The 16,823-nt window shown below is 46.9% G+C and overlaps 1 protein-coding gene across 1 annotated transcript in view; it reads left to right on the top strand.

The window, feature by feature from the left end:
• The first annotated feature begins 15,101 nt into the window (after positions 1-15,101).
• Positions 15,102-16,823, top strand: part of PCK1 (phosphoenolpyruvate carboxykinase 1) — a 701,569-nt gene continuing 699,847 nt past the window's right edge. Inside the window, exon 1 of the mRNA XM_066387430.1 lies at positions 15,102-15,124. The gene's annotated coding sequence lies outside the window, so the exon portion shown is untranslated. The remainder of the gene's footprint in view (positions 15,125-16,823) is intronic.

Raw genomic sequence — 16,823 nt, 5'->3', positions numbered from 1 at the left:
ATCTTTTTATTTTTTTATTTTTACAGAGACAGAGAGAGAGTCAGAGAGAGGGATAGACAGACAGGAATGGAGAGGTGAGAAGCATCAATCATTAGTTTTTCATTGCACATTGTGACACCTTAGTTGTTCATTGATTGCTTTCTCATATGTGCCTTGACTGCGGGCCTTCAGCAGACCGAGTAACCCCTTGCTCGAGCCAGCGACCTTGGGTCTAAGCTGGTGAGCTTTTGCTCAAACCAGATGAGCCCGCGCTCAAGCTGGCGACCTCGGGGTCTCGAACCTGGGTCCTTGGCATCCCAGTCCGACACTCTATCCACTGCACCACCGCCTGATCAGGCTGCTTCCAAATCTTGACTATTGTAAATAGCACTGCAATAAACACAGGGTGCACATATCCTTTCAAATTAATGTTTTGGGTTTTTTTGGATAAATTCCCAGAAGTGGAATTGCTAGGTCAAAAGGCAGTTTCATTTTTAATTTTTTTTTTATTCAGTGAGAGGAGGGGAGGCAGAGACAGACTCCCACATACACTCTGACTGGAATCCACCTGGCAAGCCCACTAGGGGATGATGCTCTGCCCATCTGGGGTGTTGCTCTGTTGCTCTGCAACTGAGTTATTTTAGCTTCTGCGGCGATGGCCATGGAGCCATCCTCAGTGCCCGGGGTCAGCGCACTCCAAATAAGCCATGGCTGCAGGAGTGGAAGTGAGAGAGAAAGAGAAGCGAGAGAGGGAGGGGAAGAGAAGCAGATGGGCGCTTCTCCTGTGTGCCTTGACCAGAATTGAACCCAGGACATCCCCACACCGGACCGGTGCTCTACCACTGGGCCAACCGGACAGGGCCCATTTTCAATGTTTTGAGATAACTCCATACTGTTCTCCACACTGGCTGCACCAATTTGCATTCCCACCAGCAGTGAATGATGCTTTCCTTTTCTCCACATCCTCACCAGCACTTGTTGTTTGTTGATGTTTTCATGATAGCTGTTCTGACAGGTGTGAGATGATAGCTCATTGTGACTTTAATTTGCATCTCTCTACTGAGTAGTGACATTGAGCATTTTTTTATATGCCTATTGGCCATCTGTGTGTCCTCTGCGAAGAAGTGTCTTGTCATGTCCTTTGCCCATTTTTTAATTGGGCTGTTTGTTTGCACTGTGTATGTTCTGTTGAGAATGTTGTTGTCTGGTGTCAGCCAGGCCCATCCTCATTGTCTCTGGCCATTAGCGGGGCCAATTTTCACCTCCTCCACATAAGAGTGTAACCTAAGGTCGCGGGTTCAAAACCCCAGGCTTGCCTGACCTGTGGTGGCACAGTGGATAAAGCGTCAACCTGGAAACGCTGAGGTTGCCGGTTCAAAACCCTGGGCTTGCCTGGTCAAGGCACATATGGGAGTTGATGCTTCCTGCTCCTCCCCCCTTCTCTCTTTCTTTCTCTCTTTCTCTCTCTCTCTCTCTCTCTCCCCTCTCTATAATGAATAAATAAAATCTTAAAAAAAAAAAAAAAAAAAACAGGCTTGCCCAGTCAAGGAACATATGGGAGTTGATGCTTCCTGCTCCTCCCCCACTTCTCTCTCTCTCTTCTCTAAAAAATGAATGAATAAATAAAAATAATTTAAAAAAAAAAAGAGTGTAACCTGAGTAAATCACTGGGCTTCTTTATCTTCTATTCTCTGTGTAATGTGGCATTCAAAGTGACAGTGCCTCCCAAGATTAATTAAAAATAGCTGGGGTAGGCCTGACCTGTGGTGGCGCAGTGGATAAAGCGTCAACCTGGAAACACTGAGGTTGCCAGTTCAAAACCCTGGGCTTGCCTGGTCAAGGCACATATGGGAGTTGGTGCTTCTTGCTCCTCCCCCTTCTCTCTCTCTCTCTCCCCTCTCTATAATGAGTAAATAAAATCTTTTAAAAAATTTAAAACAAAAAATAGCTGGGGTTTTTTTTTGTCATTGCAAAACATATATGAGAAATACATAATTCAACCCCCATGCAAACTTTTAAAATTTATTTGTTCAAAAAAATGAATACAAGGAGAAAATTCAGGCAATTCTGTAATATTTGGATATTCAGGACCTTAGACAAAAAAAAAATATTCTGGCAGCTGATGGAATTCTGTATTTTATGTGTAGCCTTCTTTGTATCATCAACCAATAATTCCTAATTCTGAGGTCAGCCCAGGCAGGGTACATAAAAATCACTCAGGTTGCTGATGAAAAAATACAAATTCCCACCTCCTTCCTACTTGAGATTCTAACTCAGTTGCTCTCAGCTGGGAAGTATCTTCCAGTGTGTCTACAAAGTCAAATCTCTTTCTCCTCCAATTTCAAGGACTCTCATGGGCTCTGCTTGAGTCACATGTCTCACTCCTAGACCTATCACTGTGGCTAGTAAAGTGAGACACTGTGACTGGCCAGTTCTGGGTCATATGTTCTTCCTAATGGCCAAGAGGATGGGATACTATGATTGACAGCTATGCGGAATCATAGGCTGGATTCAGGGAGGAGTGTTTCCCCTCAAAGGAAGTTGCAGGAGCCCATGCTGGGAATGTGATTTCAGGAATACCTGTTTTAGCTCACTCAGTCCACTCCTTCCCCTTAAGGTCCACCCACTGCAAGAGGCAAAAGCAAATTAAAACTCAGCTTTATTAGTATTAATTGGGCTTTTGCCAGAGCCCTAATGCACACTGTTGATGTTCTATCTCTTGGCTTAGAGGTAAAGATAGAAAGAAACTGTCAACAGCCAACCATCCTTCACCTGGTCAACAGGGAGGAATCTCTCATCTTTTGGTTCCCCACCTGCAACAATGTTAATTCTAGAACTGTTAGGAAGCATTTCAACACCTGCCTTTGGTGCTCAGCAGAGGGAAGTTGTGATACTTACTGCTGACTTAGACTCGAGTGGGCGTTGTGCCCAGATTCGGCTACTGCTGAGCCTTCAAACTGAGCTTGGTTGAGGCTGGGATTCCATGCCGTGGAGCACACCCACCAGCGCCTCCGCCTGCACTGAGCCTGGCTGGAGGCGGAAGGATGGGGCAAGTCACACTGGAAGCTTCTCCCCTTGAAACACCTTGGCATTGAGGACTCTTCCTCTTTTGCTTCTCCTTTTTTCCTCCTGCCCCTCTCCCTCCCTCCCTTCCTCCCTTTCTTGTTTAAACACCCCGAGTCAGTTGATGCCATTTCATAAGTACCTAACTGAGCAGGACAGGCGGTGTCAGCACAGCTGGCACTGGGCAGGATTAAGGAGGATTAAGGCCCTTTGTCATCCTCTCTCTGCAGAAATAAGACCTGAACTCTTGCTAAAGAACTCTCTTGGTAACCACTTTCTCCGAGGCTTTTTGGATGGCCTTTGGCTGGGTGGAGCTCGCGGCATGTGCAGCCTTCACAGGGAGTGAGCCGGGCTGCCAGCCTGAGAGTGGTGAGCCAGGGCGGGTGAGCCAGGCATTGGGTGGGGTCTCCGTTCCAGGGCCAGGTCGACTCAGCTCATGGGCTAGCTGCCTCAGACCTCGGAGACAAGCCACTTCACGCCAGGAGACTTCTGCTCCCCAATCCCAGTGCCCAAGGGTGCGGTCTCATGGTCACCCCAGCCCGCCCCTCCCTCTGGGTTCCCTTCTTCTCTCCATTTCTTCTGGTTGAAGGAGGAAACACAGGATCTGCCCTAATAAAAGGTCAGTCCTCCACTTTGCCCCAGGTCCCATGTTGTTGTTGTTGTTGTTGTTTTTTGCATTTTTCTGAAGCTGGAAACAGGAAGAGACAGACAGACTCCCGCATGCGCCCAACCGGGATCCACCCGGCACGCCCACCATGGGGCTACGCTCTGCCCACCAGGGGGCCATGCTCTGCCCATCCTGGGCGTCGCCATGTTGCAACCAGAGCCACTCTAGCGCCTGAGGCAGAGGCCACAGAGCCATCCCCAGTACCCGGGCTGTCTTTGTTCCAATGGAGCCTTGGCTGTGGGAGGGGAAGAGAGAGACAGAGAGGAAGGCGCGGCGGAGGGGTGGAGAAGCAAATGGGCGCTTCTCCTGTGTGCCCTGGCCGGGAATCGAACCCGGGTCCTCAGCACATGTTTTTTTGACCTTCTCAAGGACTTCAAGCCTTGAATTACTCTCTCCTGAATTACCCATCTCTCTCCACCCTCGTGTCTCATCAGCCTACAGAACTGCTCCCATCTTGAAGCAAGAACAGAAGCCCTGTGACTTCTGCATGCCCCGCCAGCACCCACCCTCCTTCTCTGCTTCCCTTCTGAGACAAGCTCCTCTATGTCACTGCCTCCGTCTCCTCCATTCCCACCCCTCCTCTAGCCCGCTTCAGTCTGGCTCTGCATCCCCCTGCATTTGCTGTCACCAACACCATGTTCACAGACACTTTCAAGTCTTCATGTCATGGGGCTTCTTAGCTGGCTGTCCTTCACACAGCGGACCACCCTCTCCTGGCTTTCCTTCTGTGACATGCTCACGGTGTTCTTTCTTCTCCCCAGTCACCCCTCCTTAGTCTTTGTCCTTGGCTCCTCTCCTTCCTGCCTCAATGTTGGGTCCCTCATGGTCCTTCGTAGCCAGACACTCACAGGATGGTCTCCATCAGCATGGCTTTAAACACCATCTAGCACAGGGGTCCCCAAACTTTTTACACAGGGAGCCAGTTTACTGTCCCTCAGACCTTTGGAGGGCCGGACTATAAAAAAATCTATGGGCCCTGGCCGGTTGGCTCAGCGGTAGAGCATCGGCCTGGTGTGCGGGGGACCCGGGTTTGATTCCCGGCCAGGGCACACAGGAGAAGCGCCCATTTGCTTCTCCACCCCCTCCCCTCCTTCCTCTCTGTCTCTCTCTTCCCCTCCCGCAGCCGAGGCTCCATTGGAGCAAAGATGGCCCGGGCGCTGGGGATGGCTCCTTGGGCTCTGCCCCAAGCGCTCGAGTGGCTCTGGTCGTGGCAAAGCGACACCCCGGAGGGGCAGAGCATCGCCCCCTGGTGGGCAGAGCGATGCCCCGGAGGGGCAGAGCATCGCCCCCTGGTGGGCAGAGCGACGCCCCAGAGGGGCAGAGCATCGCCCCCTGGTGGGCAGAGCTTTGCCCCTGGTGGGCGTGCCGGGTGGATCCCAGTCGGGCGCATGCGGGAGTCTGTCTGACTGTCTCTCCCCATTTCCAGCTTCAGAAAAATACAAAAAAAAAAACAAAAAACTATGAACAAATCCCTATGCACACTGCACATATCTTATTTTAAAGTAAAAAAAAAAAAAAAAAAACGGGAACAAATACAATATTTAAAATAAAGAACAAGTAAATTTAAATCAACAAATTGACCAGTATTTCAATGGGAACTATGGGCCTGCTTTTGGCTAATGAGATGGTCAATGTCCGGTTCCATATTTGTCACTGTTAGCCGTAACAAGTGATATGACACGCTTCCGGAGCCATGATGCGTGCAGCCCGCGTCACCGGAAGTAGTACTGTACGTGAGTGACGCCATGGCTAACTAACCACCAATGAAAGAGGTGCCCCTTCCAGAAGTGCGGAGGGGTCTGGATAAATGGCCTCAGGGGGCCGCATGCGGCCTGTGGGGCCCTTGTTTGGGAACCCTGTTTGGGAACCCTGATCTAGCAGCTGAGGGCCCTCAAGTGCATGCCTCCAGTCTTGTGGTCACCTCACAATTCCATTGTTTACTCAATACCTTCACTGGAATACCTCCTGGGCATTCCACATGGCAGGTGTCCTTAATGAACCGTTCCCTTGTCTCCCGTCTGTTTCCTCCCCAGTCTTCTGCAGCTCCAGGAATGGTACCGCCCTTCAATCCAGGCACCCAAGTTGTCATCCTTGGCTCCTGCCTTCTCCCCCCTAAACCCTCCCACCCAGCCAGCCACCAACAGTCAGTTCTGCTCCCACATGTCCCTCAGATCTCACCTTCTTTTTTTTCTTTCTCTTATTAAATTTTTTTAAATATATATTTTAAAGATTTTATTTATTCATTTGAGAGGAAGAAGAGAGACAGAGAGAGAGAGAGAGAGAGATAGAAGGGAGGAGGAACAGGAAGCATCAACTCCCATATGTACCTAGACCCGGTGAGCCCAGGGCTTAGAACCAGCGACCTCAGCATTTCCAGGTTGACACTTTATCCACTGCGCCACCACAGGTCAGGCCTCCTTTATTAAATTTTTTATTGAATTTATTGAGATGACATTAGTTCATAAAGATCTCACTTTCTTCATTGTCATTTTGCTGTCCTTGGCCAGGCCACCTGGAAGCTATAACAAGCTCCTAAATAACACTCCCTCTCCCCCACCCATTTCTCACACTGCTGCTGTGGAGATCTTTCTAGAATGGAAATGGAATCAGATCCTGTGCTAGAAACCATTTTATGTTCCCCATTGCTCTAAAGTGAAATTTAACCTCCTTAACTCAGTTTACGCAACCTTTCAGAGCCCAGCCGCTCCCTGCCGCCCACCTCCCCATCACCAGGGCCTCCCCTGAAGACTGGTTACCAGGTTCCAGAGACAAGGACAGGCTCTCAGGACCCAGAATATCCCTTTGTAGTCGGGGTGCCCTTCCTCCCCTACTCCCCTGTTCTGGTTGGTTTCTATTATTCCTTCTATCCTTGGCTTAGTTTAGATCAGTGGCTTTCAACCTTTTTATACTTGGGGACCAGTGAAAATAGGAGAATTATTTTGGGGACCACTAAGACAGAAATCACCCTGAGCATAAGTGAATTTGACTGTGATCACTGAGTCTGTAATCTTCATACAGCATCAGGGAGGTTGACTCTTTCTCAGACCAGCACGAAACTTCTGGCAGACTGGTAGATATCACTTCCTCCAAAAGCCTTCCTTGACTCATTCTCCCAAAACAAAACAAAATCAAATCAGATCAAAAACCGGAGTCATCGCTCCTATCTTACCTGAGGAGGGATTAGGAAAACTGTGTTTGCATAACAGGCAGGTCATTTTTCCTTGCCTTCTTTGTAACAGAATAATAGAAGTCAGGTAAGGATAGCATCTAAACAGAACTAATTACACACCACTAGGAAAACACACATCTCTACCTGGTGTGTGACTACTGTCATCAGCTGACTGCGACAGATCTTTAGAAAATGAAGTAAAAGCAGAGACATGATTCATGAAAAAAAAAAAAAAAAAAAATATATATATATATATATATATATATATATATATATATATATACACACACACACACACACACACTTTGCTGACGTAAAAAAGATAATTTCACTGGATGTTATGGAAACCATTCTTTTCTTCTTAATGGGTGGTCTATTATTCCAATCACAGATTATAGAATTGGTTACTGCCCTTCATATATTAAATCGCAACAACACTATCTTCTGGAATTTTAAAATATTCTTGGTTAATTTTGTTTCATATATATATATATAAATATATCATATATATGTATTGTAAAGCCAGTAGCCAGGGCCATTATCACAGCAGCCTGGCCCATGCAGGTTCGCATTTGATTTGAACAGTCGGTAAAGAAACAACAGAGCCAAAAACTGATGGGCCATCATCTTTAATCCTAGCTTGCACCCAGCAGGCAAGTAAAAACACACATTGGGCTCCAAAACCCACTCACATTCAGTGCTCACAAAGCTACTGACTTATCCGAGTTTCCTAGAATCAAAGGTTTCTAGCTCACCAGACTTATTCAACTCTGTTCCCCATCTCCTTCCTTCTCCCTGCACAAACTCTGCATAAACTGGCTTCTCACTCAACACTCCGCCATCTTGGCTACTTCTGGCCTCCTCCACGTGGCCTTTCTCTGCTCTGCTCTCTAATGCTAATCTCAGGAACCAAGAGAGCAAGCTCCCATTCTGCCCCCATTTTATAGTGTAGAAATCAAAACCTTAATCCAATATACAAAATAGGGAAGTCTCTAATACAAAGTCACTTATCTGGGGCATGATGGGATTGCACCACCCCACATCAAAAAAGGTGGGAAAGGCTTAGTCCTAAAACCAAGCCCCAGACTACAAGGATCCTGCCTGCCCACAGCCCGCCCCCAACACACATTAATATCACCTGGGCAACGGCTTCCACATGGGCAGCGCCATCTTTAACAAAGTGAGCATAATATATTTTATCTGCCCAATATATATATATATTAGATTTTATTTATTTATTTTAGAGAGAGAGGAGAGAGAGAGAGAAGGAGGGAAGAGCAGGAAGCATCAACTCCCTTATATGCCTTGACCAAGCAAGCCCAGGGTTTTAAACTGGTGACCTCAGCATTCCCAGGTTGATGCTTTATCTGTTGCACCAACACAGGTCAGTCCATTTATATTATTTTTAAATATTTTTATTTATTGATTAGAGAGAAAGACATCAGTTCATTGCTCCACTTATTTATGCCTCATTGGTTGATACCTGCATGTGCCCTAATGGCAGATCAAACCTGCAACCCTGGCATATCAGGACAATGCCCTAATTAACCGAGCTACCGGGCCAGGGTCATTTTTTTTTTCTTTTTTTGACAGAGGGACAGATAGGGACAGACAGACAGAAAGGGAGAGAGATGAGGATTCTCAATTCTTCACTGCGATACCTTAGTTTCTCGTTGATTGCTTTCTCATATGTGCCTTGACCAGGGGGCTAGCAGATCAAGTGACCCCTTGCTCAAGTCAGCGATCTTTGGCTCAAGCTGGTGAGCTTTGCTCAAACCAGATGAGCCCGCGCTCAAGTTGGCAACCTCGGGGTTTCGAACCTGAGTCCTTCACGTTCCAGTCCAACACTCTATCCACTGTGCACCGCCTGGTCAGGCCAGGGTTATTTTTATTATTATCATTGTTATTTATTGGGATGGCTTGAGGGCTCTCATGAGTGGGAGGCTGACAATAGAACATCTCTGACACCCCATGGCTTCACTATTAGTGGCATTCCAAATGGAAGGGCTGGCTCAATATTGATGGATGGAGGAAAGAATGAAATTACCCTCAAACCAGAGTTCCACATTTTCTGTTCTTAGTCTGCACTGGTTAATATCATCGGCACACACAAGACCAGGCACAGCTCCACTCTCTGAATCATGGGACCATAGAATGACAAGATGGCAGGGTTCCTGGGGCACCATGGCTCCTCTTCCAAACGTCTTAGTTGATCCACCTGAGAGCCCTTGCTCGCCCGCAGTTGTACAGAGCAGTCAGGCTGCCTGCAGGATGGGGGGAGGGAGTGGGGACCAGTACCTTGACAAGCTCTTAAAACACATCACCTCGTCTGATTTCCTCTGTTTGTTTTACAGATCCAGGATTGGAGAGAGAAATAAGGTGTCAGTCAACGTCAACATACATTTGTGGCGCCAAATGACACCCCCTCCCCACGCTCCCCCTTAATGGCAATGCCTAGAGCCTGCTCGCCATCTTGTGGCCAAACCTAGGAACTGCACACTTCCCACCTTGACTTCCACCAAGTAGTGGAACCAGGATTTGAACCCCAGCTTGTTGTCCCACCCAAGTCTTGGGTTTAAAGGCCAGTGTTCAGGTCCTGGTTTGATCACTCCCAGCCACGATCAAAGAGGATTTCATTTTCTTATCTGAATTGCAGAGAGAGCAACGTTCTCATCTCCCTGGATAAAGACCCAGTGAGAAAGGAGACTGTTGCTGTCAAGTCTCCCACGTATGGTTGATGGACATTGTTTTCCTGAACTTAATATAAGACACCTCTCTTCAGTATTACCTTAAAACAAGGAAGTAAGCCTGACCTGTGCTGGCTCAGTGGATAAAGTGTCAACCTGGAATGCTGAGGTCACCGGTTCGAAACCCTGGGCTTGCCTGGTCAAGGCACATATGGGAGTTGATGCTTCCTGCCCCTCCCCCACTTTCTCTCTCTCTCTCTCTCTCTCTCTCTCTCTCTCTCTCTCTGTCTTCTCTCTAAAATGAATAAATAAAATCTTTAAGAAAAAGAAAGTAAGACACCTGGATGGTTTGGATGTGTGGCAATGGAAGGGATTTGATGGTCACCAGGAATGACCTCCTTATTTCAGAGAGGAAGCTAACACTCAGGGAGACGAGCAAGCAGAAGCCAAGAGGTGTGAAGGCTCACATTGCAGGACGCAGACCAGCCGCTCTTCAGTTCAATGTCGGTCCAGAGCTCGGACTTCACGTGGGGTCACCGGAGGGCAGATGGTCCCGGGTGGGAACCGCAGAATGAGGTTCGGGAATGGGGCCAGTGAGGACGGAAGTCAGGGCCCTTTGGAAGCTGAGTCCTTCTTCGTGCTGTTGGAGAGGCGCCCCGAGCACCTGTGAGTGGGGCTCGGTGCTCCCGGATGGCCCCCAGGGGTGCAGAATTGCTGGCGTTGGTGAAGATCATGCCCAATATCCTGTCTCCTCACAGAAGAGGAAGCTGAGTGGCAGGGAGAGAGGAGGGTCCTGCCCAGGCTACTCACGGTTGCCAGTAGCTGTCCTGTCCCAGCAACCGGTGTAGCCGCCATGGTGGCCCTATGTCTCATTATGACCAAATACCTATTTTTTTTAAGGATCATGGACCAGTGCCCTTTATGACCTTAGTATTCCATTTAATCTTCCCAGCAGCCTTGCCAACGGTTTATCTCCATTTTACAGATGAGGAAACCGAGGTGCAGGAAGACAATGTAATGTGCAAAGGACAAGTGAGTGGTGGCGTCCAGAAGTGAACCCACGTCCACTCAACTCTAGCTACTGGGTTCGTGGCCACTGAAGGCACCAGGGTCACAGGGTGCTGTGGCTACTTGGGAAGATGGTTATAACGAGGTAGTAAGAGAAACACGTTCTCTTAGGACAGAGCTCTATCTTCAGAGTTAACTTAGATTTACTCTGGGACCTGGAGCAGATCAATCACTCTCACTCATCTCTTTCTGAAAAAGGAAAGAAGTAATACAAAATGGTGGACATAACGCTCCTGCCTCAGTGCCTGACACTCAGTGAGTGCCCGGATGGAGGCATGTTCCTCCTCTCATCCCCCCCAGCCCCCACCACATAGGACCCGGATGAATGAGGCCTCCAAAGTTAGAAAGGAGTGAAATGTGGCCTGACCTGTGGTGGCACAGTGGATAAAGCGTCAACCTGGAAACGCTGAGGTTGCCAGTTCGAAACCCTGGGCTTGCCTGGTCAAGGCACATATGGGAGTTCATGCTTCCTGCTCCTCCCTCCTTCTCTCTCTCTCTCTCTCTCTCTCTCTCTCTCTCTTTCCCCCTCTCTATAATAAATAAATAAAATCTTAAAAAAAAAAAAAAAAAAGAAAGAAAGGAGTGAAATGTGAGTGCCTCCAGGGATCTCTCCCTACCCCCTCACAGTACACCGTGGGAAGAGGAGCAGGGACATCCCTTGTTGGAAATACCCTAGTCCCTGAGGGACGATGGCAACCCTGTCATTTAGTGAGAAACAAGTCTGTCCCAGGAGTCCTGGGAGAGCCTGTGGAACTGGGAGGCAGATAGCCTCTGAGGCTCCTGGGTCTGGAAGCCCCCAACAGAGGCAGGTCCCAAACTGCAAGCTGTCCTTCCCTGAGCATCCCCTGCCAGGTTACCTGGTGTCCACTCAGAAACTATACCTGTTATCCCCTCACTGGGTCCTCAACCCAATGGACAGGAAAGTCCCCATTTGATTCTGCCATGTTCTGTGTTTCCTCAGAAGTATTTCTAGCTAAGCCCGGAGATCAGGAGCAGTGGGCTGGACCTGGAGGGAGGACTGTGTCAGTGCGTGAATAAGGAGGGATGATGGACGTGGGTGCTGCCTTTCTGGTGCCCACCGTCTCTGCGTTCCTGGGAACCAGGGGTCATCTGTACCTTCCTCAGCCTCCTGTCTGTCTTAGGCTGTTTCTCTCTCTCCGGAGTCCAGCTGAAGGTGTTAGTAGGGCTCAGGTATTCATGTTCTTGTTAGTGCCACCCCCACGAAATAGAAATCACATGAAAATGCATCTACTGCACACATTAAAAACATTTTATTTGATACGAATGAAAAAATAAAAAGATTTTACAACCAAGTTTTACCAGGAATAAATCTTTTACTTTTCCTTGTGGTCCAAATGTTATTGTTTATGTGCGACACGTAATGAAAACCAAAACATGCTTATGCTTGGAGCTTTTAAGACAACTCTCTAAATAATTCATGAGCTAAAGAGGAAATCACAATGTAAATGAGAATATAGCACTGAGCCATAATGAAAACCCTACCTAATTAAACTTGTCACTGCAGCCAAGGCAGTGCTCACAGAGAAATATGTATATGGTCTTAAATGCAGGTGCGCAATGAGGAAAAGGTACTGAAACTAATGAGCTAAATGTCCAATGTAACAAATTAGTGAAAGAGCATCTTTGGTATAAACCCAAAGAAAATAGAATGATCAGATAATAAAAATTAATTAGAATCAACTCAGATAACAACAAAGTAAAAGTTGGCTACTCAAAAATAAAAACCAATAGAGCCCTGGCCAGTTGGTTCAGTGGTAGAATGTTGGCCCCGCATGTGGAAGTCCCAGGTTCCATTCCCGGCTAGGTCACACAGGAGAAGTGCCCATCTGCTTCTCTACCCTTCCCGCTTCTTTCCTCTCTGTCTCTCTCTTCCCCTCCCACAGCCAAGGCTCCATTGGAGCAAAGTTGGCCCAGGCACTGAGGATGGCTCCATGGCCTCCGCCTCAAGGCACTAGAATGGCTCCCATTACAGTGGAACAAGGCCCCAGAGGGGCCGAGCATCGCCCCCTGGTGGGCACACTGGGTGGATTCTGGTTGGGTGCATGCGGGAGTCTGTCTCTGTCTGCCTCCCCCCATCCCCCTGCCACTTCTCCCTTCGGAAAAATACAAAAAAAAAGAAAAAAAACAATAGATAAAACCCTGATTATATTACTTATGGGGGGAAAAAGAAAACAAATTTTAGTTACAGAAAGAGGACCACTACAGACGCTGTGGAGGTTATAAAATAAGAGAACACCTGAAGCAGCTTCATATCGATATATTTGAAACATTAGAAGAAACCGACAATTTTCTGGAAAAACATAACCTTTCAAAATCACTTCAGAGGATAGCAATCAATTTGTCTCCATTACATTGTATCAGTAGTTCCACAACCAGAGACTCGGTAGAACCCTGGTGAATTCACAAGAAAGTGCTACCAAAACCCAGACAATCCTTCTATTCCAGAGGAAGAAAAAGGAAAGAAAACAGCCCGAGTCATTTTATGACGCTCGGTTCACCTTAGGCTCATACTGGAGAAGAACCTATAAGAAACTGAAACCAACCTGACCAGGCGGTGCGCAGTGGATAGAGCATCGGACTGGGATGCGGAGTCGAGACTCCGAGGTCACCAGCTTGAGGGTGAGCTCATCTGATTTGAGCAAAAGCTCACCAACTTGAGCCCAAGGTCGCTGGCTCAAGCAAGGGGTTCCTCGGTCTGCTGAAGGCCCACGGTCGAGGCACATGTGGGAGAGCAATCGATGAACAACTAAGGTGTTGCAACACACAACGAAAAACTGATGATTGATGCTTCTCATCTCTCTGTTCCTATCTGTCTGTCCCTCTCTCTGACTCTCTCTCTCTGTCTCTAAAAAAAAAAAAAGAAAGAAAGAAAGAAAGAAAGAAAGAAAGAAAGAAAGAAAGAAAGAAAGAAAGAAAGAAAGAAAGAAATTTTAAAAAAAGAAACTGAAACCATAGCCAAGAATATTTGAGATTTTGCTCCCAGGCATATGTCTTCAGTTTGGCTCAAATAAACTCTAGGAGCTGTGACATCCTAGTAGCAATGAGCACCTGTAGCAGCCAGATCTTGGTTTCTAAATTTTGAAATACCACTCTGCACTAAAAAAAAAACAAAAAAACAAACAGGACTCTGTGGAAAACTGGATGGTTCTAGGGCTGGGGCTGAAAAGAAGATGTTCCTGGAACTTTACTTTGAATGCAACTAAGAAAACTCTTAAAGTCTGAAGCAATCATACAAAAGCCACTACACTCAGTTTGAATGGACTTCCACTTCTAAATCTGGGGCACCATGAACTTCAAAATAAGTGACAGTAGAGATGGAGTACAACCCACTGAATAAATCAAGAGTCCTTGAGTTCACACTGACATAAGTTAAAGAATGAGTAAATACATGAGGAAAGGAGAAAGCTGTCCCTTGCACTGTAATGTAAACTAATAACTGTAGAGAGAAGGATGGAATTAGAATGTCACTATTTGTGCAACCTTCATAGAAATAATTCAGACAAGAAACATGAACGGATGTTAAAATTAGTGAGCAAAAGTGGAATAAAAATTGGAAATTAAAGTCTTTTCCCCCCTGTGCAGTGGATAAAGCGTCGACCTGAAACACCGAGGTTGCCAGTTCAAAACCCTGGGCTTGTTTGGTCAAGGCACATGTGGGAATTGATGCTCCTCCCCTTTTCTCTCTCTCTCTCTCCTATCTAAAATGAATAAATAAAATCTTTTAAAAAATAATAATAAATAGAGCCTGACCAGTCAGTGGCGCAGTGGATAGAGCATTGGACTGGGATGTAGAGGATCCAGGTTCGAGACGCCGAGGTCGCCAGCTTGAGCGCGGGCTCATCTGGTTTGAGCAAAAGCCCACCAACTTGAACCTAGGGTCGCTGGCTCCAGCAAGGGGTTACTTGGTCTGCTGAGGGCCCACGGTCAAGGCATATATGAGAAAGCAATCAATGAACAACTAAGGTGTTGCAAAGCGCAATGAAAAACTGATGATTGATGCTTCTCATCTCTCTCCGTTCCTGTCTGTCTGTCCCTGTCTATCCCTCTCTCTGACTCTCTCTCTGTCTCTGTAAAAAAAATAATAAATAAATAATAAATTAATTAATAAAGTCTCCCCCCCCCCTTGAAATATTTATTAACTATAAAAGGGGGAAAGTAGCTTTATTGTGAAGAAACTTGGTAAAAGCCATTTGAATAGAGAAGTCACAGTTAACACCACAAAGTCACAGGATACATCGAAATCACGTGCTACCTGATAGGTAACAATGAGACCTCCGCACCCTTCCTGTGAAATTCCAGGCAAATATGTCACCTGGGTCTAATCACTAGGAAATATCGGATGAACCCAAATCATAGGTCCTTCCATAAAAGAACTGTCCTGTAATCTCCAAAAATGTTTAAGGTCCTGGAAGTCGAGGAAAGACTGAAGAACTGCTCCAAATGGAAGAGACTGAAGAAGTATGACAACTGGCTGCAAAGGGGGGGGGGGGGGTCCCAACTGGATCTTTTTATATAAAGAATGTTGTTTTTAGGGTAATTGGCAAAACTCTGACTGAAGTGTATATGGGTGTACTTATACTATATGTGAAAGTTTTCTCTAAGTTGGAATTTGTTTCAAAATAAGATATATTATACGTATATGTGTTGATTATATATATATATATATATTTTTTTTTTTTTTAAGTTGACCGTGGGGCATAAGATTATATTCACATAAATAGAAAAATATCATGATTACGGTGGCTTTGGAATGAGTTGATTTGGCGAAACTGGACTTTGTTTCCCACAGATCCCTTTTCTATATGTTTGTGGTTAGGATGGCCCAAGGGATCTCGATCAAGACTTAGAAGGCAAAAGCAGCAGCCTTATAGTATTTTACACTTATAAGGTCAGGTGAGGGTCACCAGGCAGGTCTCCAGTGTATGGACCCTGTCACTTACCCGCGGGCATACTGCTCTTGTATTCAGCCAGGGACCACCTCTCACTAAGCTGGGCTCAGGTATGGGCTTATTTGCTTACAGGTACCCGTTGAGCTCTGACTTCCCAGAAGGCAGGGACCTCCTCCTTGCCTTCCTCCAGGTGTTCAGCAGCAAGACCCCCAGCATTAGGATTGTCAGGTGAATAGTTATTGGGCTTCATCTATGACGGCGATATGTCAGGCCCGCTGCTGAGTTTCAGCTCACCCTGCCAATCCTCAATTCTATTTATTTTTAGAGAAGAGAAAGAGAGATAGAGAGGGCGAGAGAGGAGAGAGACAGAGAGAGAGAGAAGGGGGAGGAGCTGGAAGCATCAACTCCCATATGTGCCTTGACCAGGCAAGCCCAGGGTTTCGAACCAGCGACCTCAGCATTTCCAGGTTGACGCTTTATCCACTGCGCCACCACAGGTCAGGCCCAAATCCTCAATTCTAGATTCTCAAGTGGGGTCCCTAGACCAGAAGCATCAACATGGCTGAGTTCCTCAGCCCCACCCAGACCTCCTGAGTCAGAAACCCAGCGGTTTCTGCCTAACAATCCTTGTCAGCAGTTTCTCAGGGTTATTCCCCTGCGCGCTCACATTTGAGACTCACTGTTCTAGAGTTCTGGAAAGACCTCGACTAGAGCAGATGGTTTAATTCCCAGCAGGAAGAAGGAAGGTCCTTTGCTGAGACTGCCCCCCTCCCTGGACAATTTCAGCTCTTTCCAGGGGTTAAAAGTGCCATTGTCAGTCCCACGGGGGGGGGGGGGGGGGGGGCTGCATGTTCAGTTGCCACCTGGGGGGGCTGTCCCAGCTGGTGGTGAGTTTAAGGCTCAAGTCAGTCTTTCCCCCTTTTAAATAATCTCTGCTTTATTGATTTTTTTATTTTATCAAACAGGACTTCATGTGTTTTATTGGATAACCATTTCATTGTTCACTGGAAGGAAAATGACCCCTATTATCGTACAGCAAACCTGTGTGTGCACTGAGATGTTCAGTCTCCTCATCTATTGAATTTTTGTCTTTGGACTGTATTCCTTGGCTCAGAGTCCCTTCCTCCATCTGCAAAGCCATCACTGCCACCAGACACCAGACTGTGACCCTTTTGTCTCCCTCTTACAAGGACCCTTATGATTGATCACACTGAACCCACCTGGATAATCTCCCATCTCAAGATCCTTAACTTAATCACACCTGCAAAGTCTCTTTTGCC

This window comes from Saccopteryx leptura, chromosome 5 (assembly GCF_036850995.1).
Source record: "Saccopteryx leptura isolate mSacLep1 chromosome 5, mSacLep1_pri_phased_curated, whole genome shotgun sequence".
NCBI classification, from domain to species: domain Eukaryota; kingdom Metazoa; phylum Chordata; class Mammalia; order Chiroptera; family Emballonuridae; genus Saccopteryx; species Saccopteryx leptura.
The sequence above is the reverse complement of the archived record's forward strand: the minus strand, read 5'-3'. Positions and strand labels throughout refer to the sequence as shown.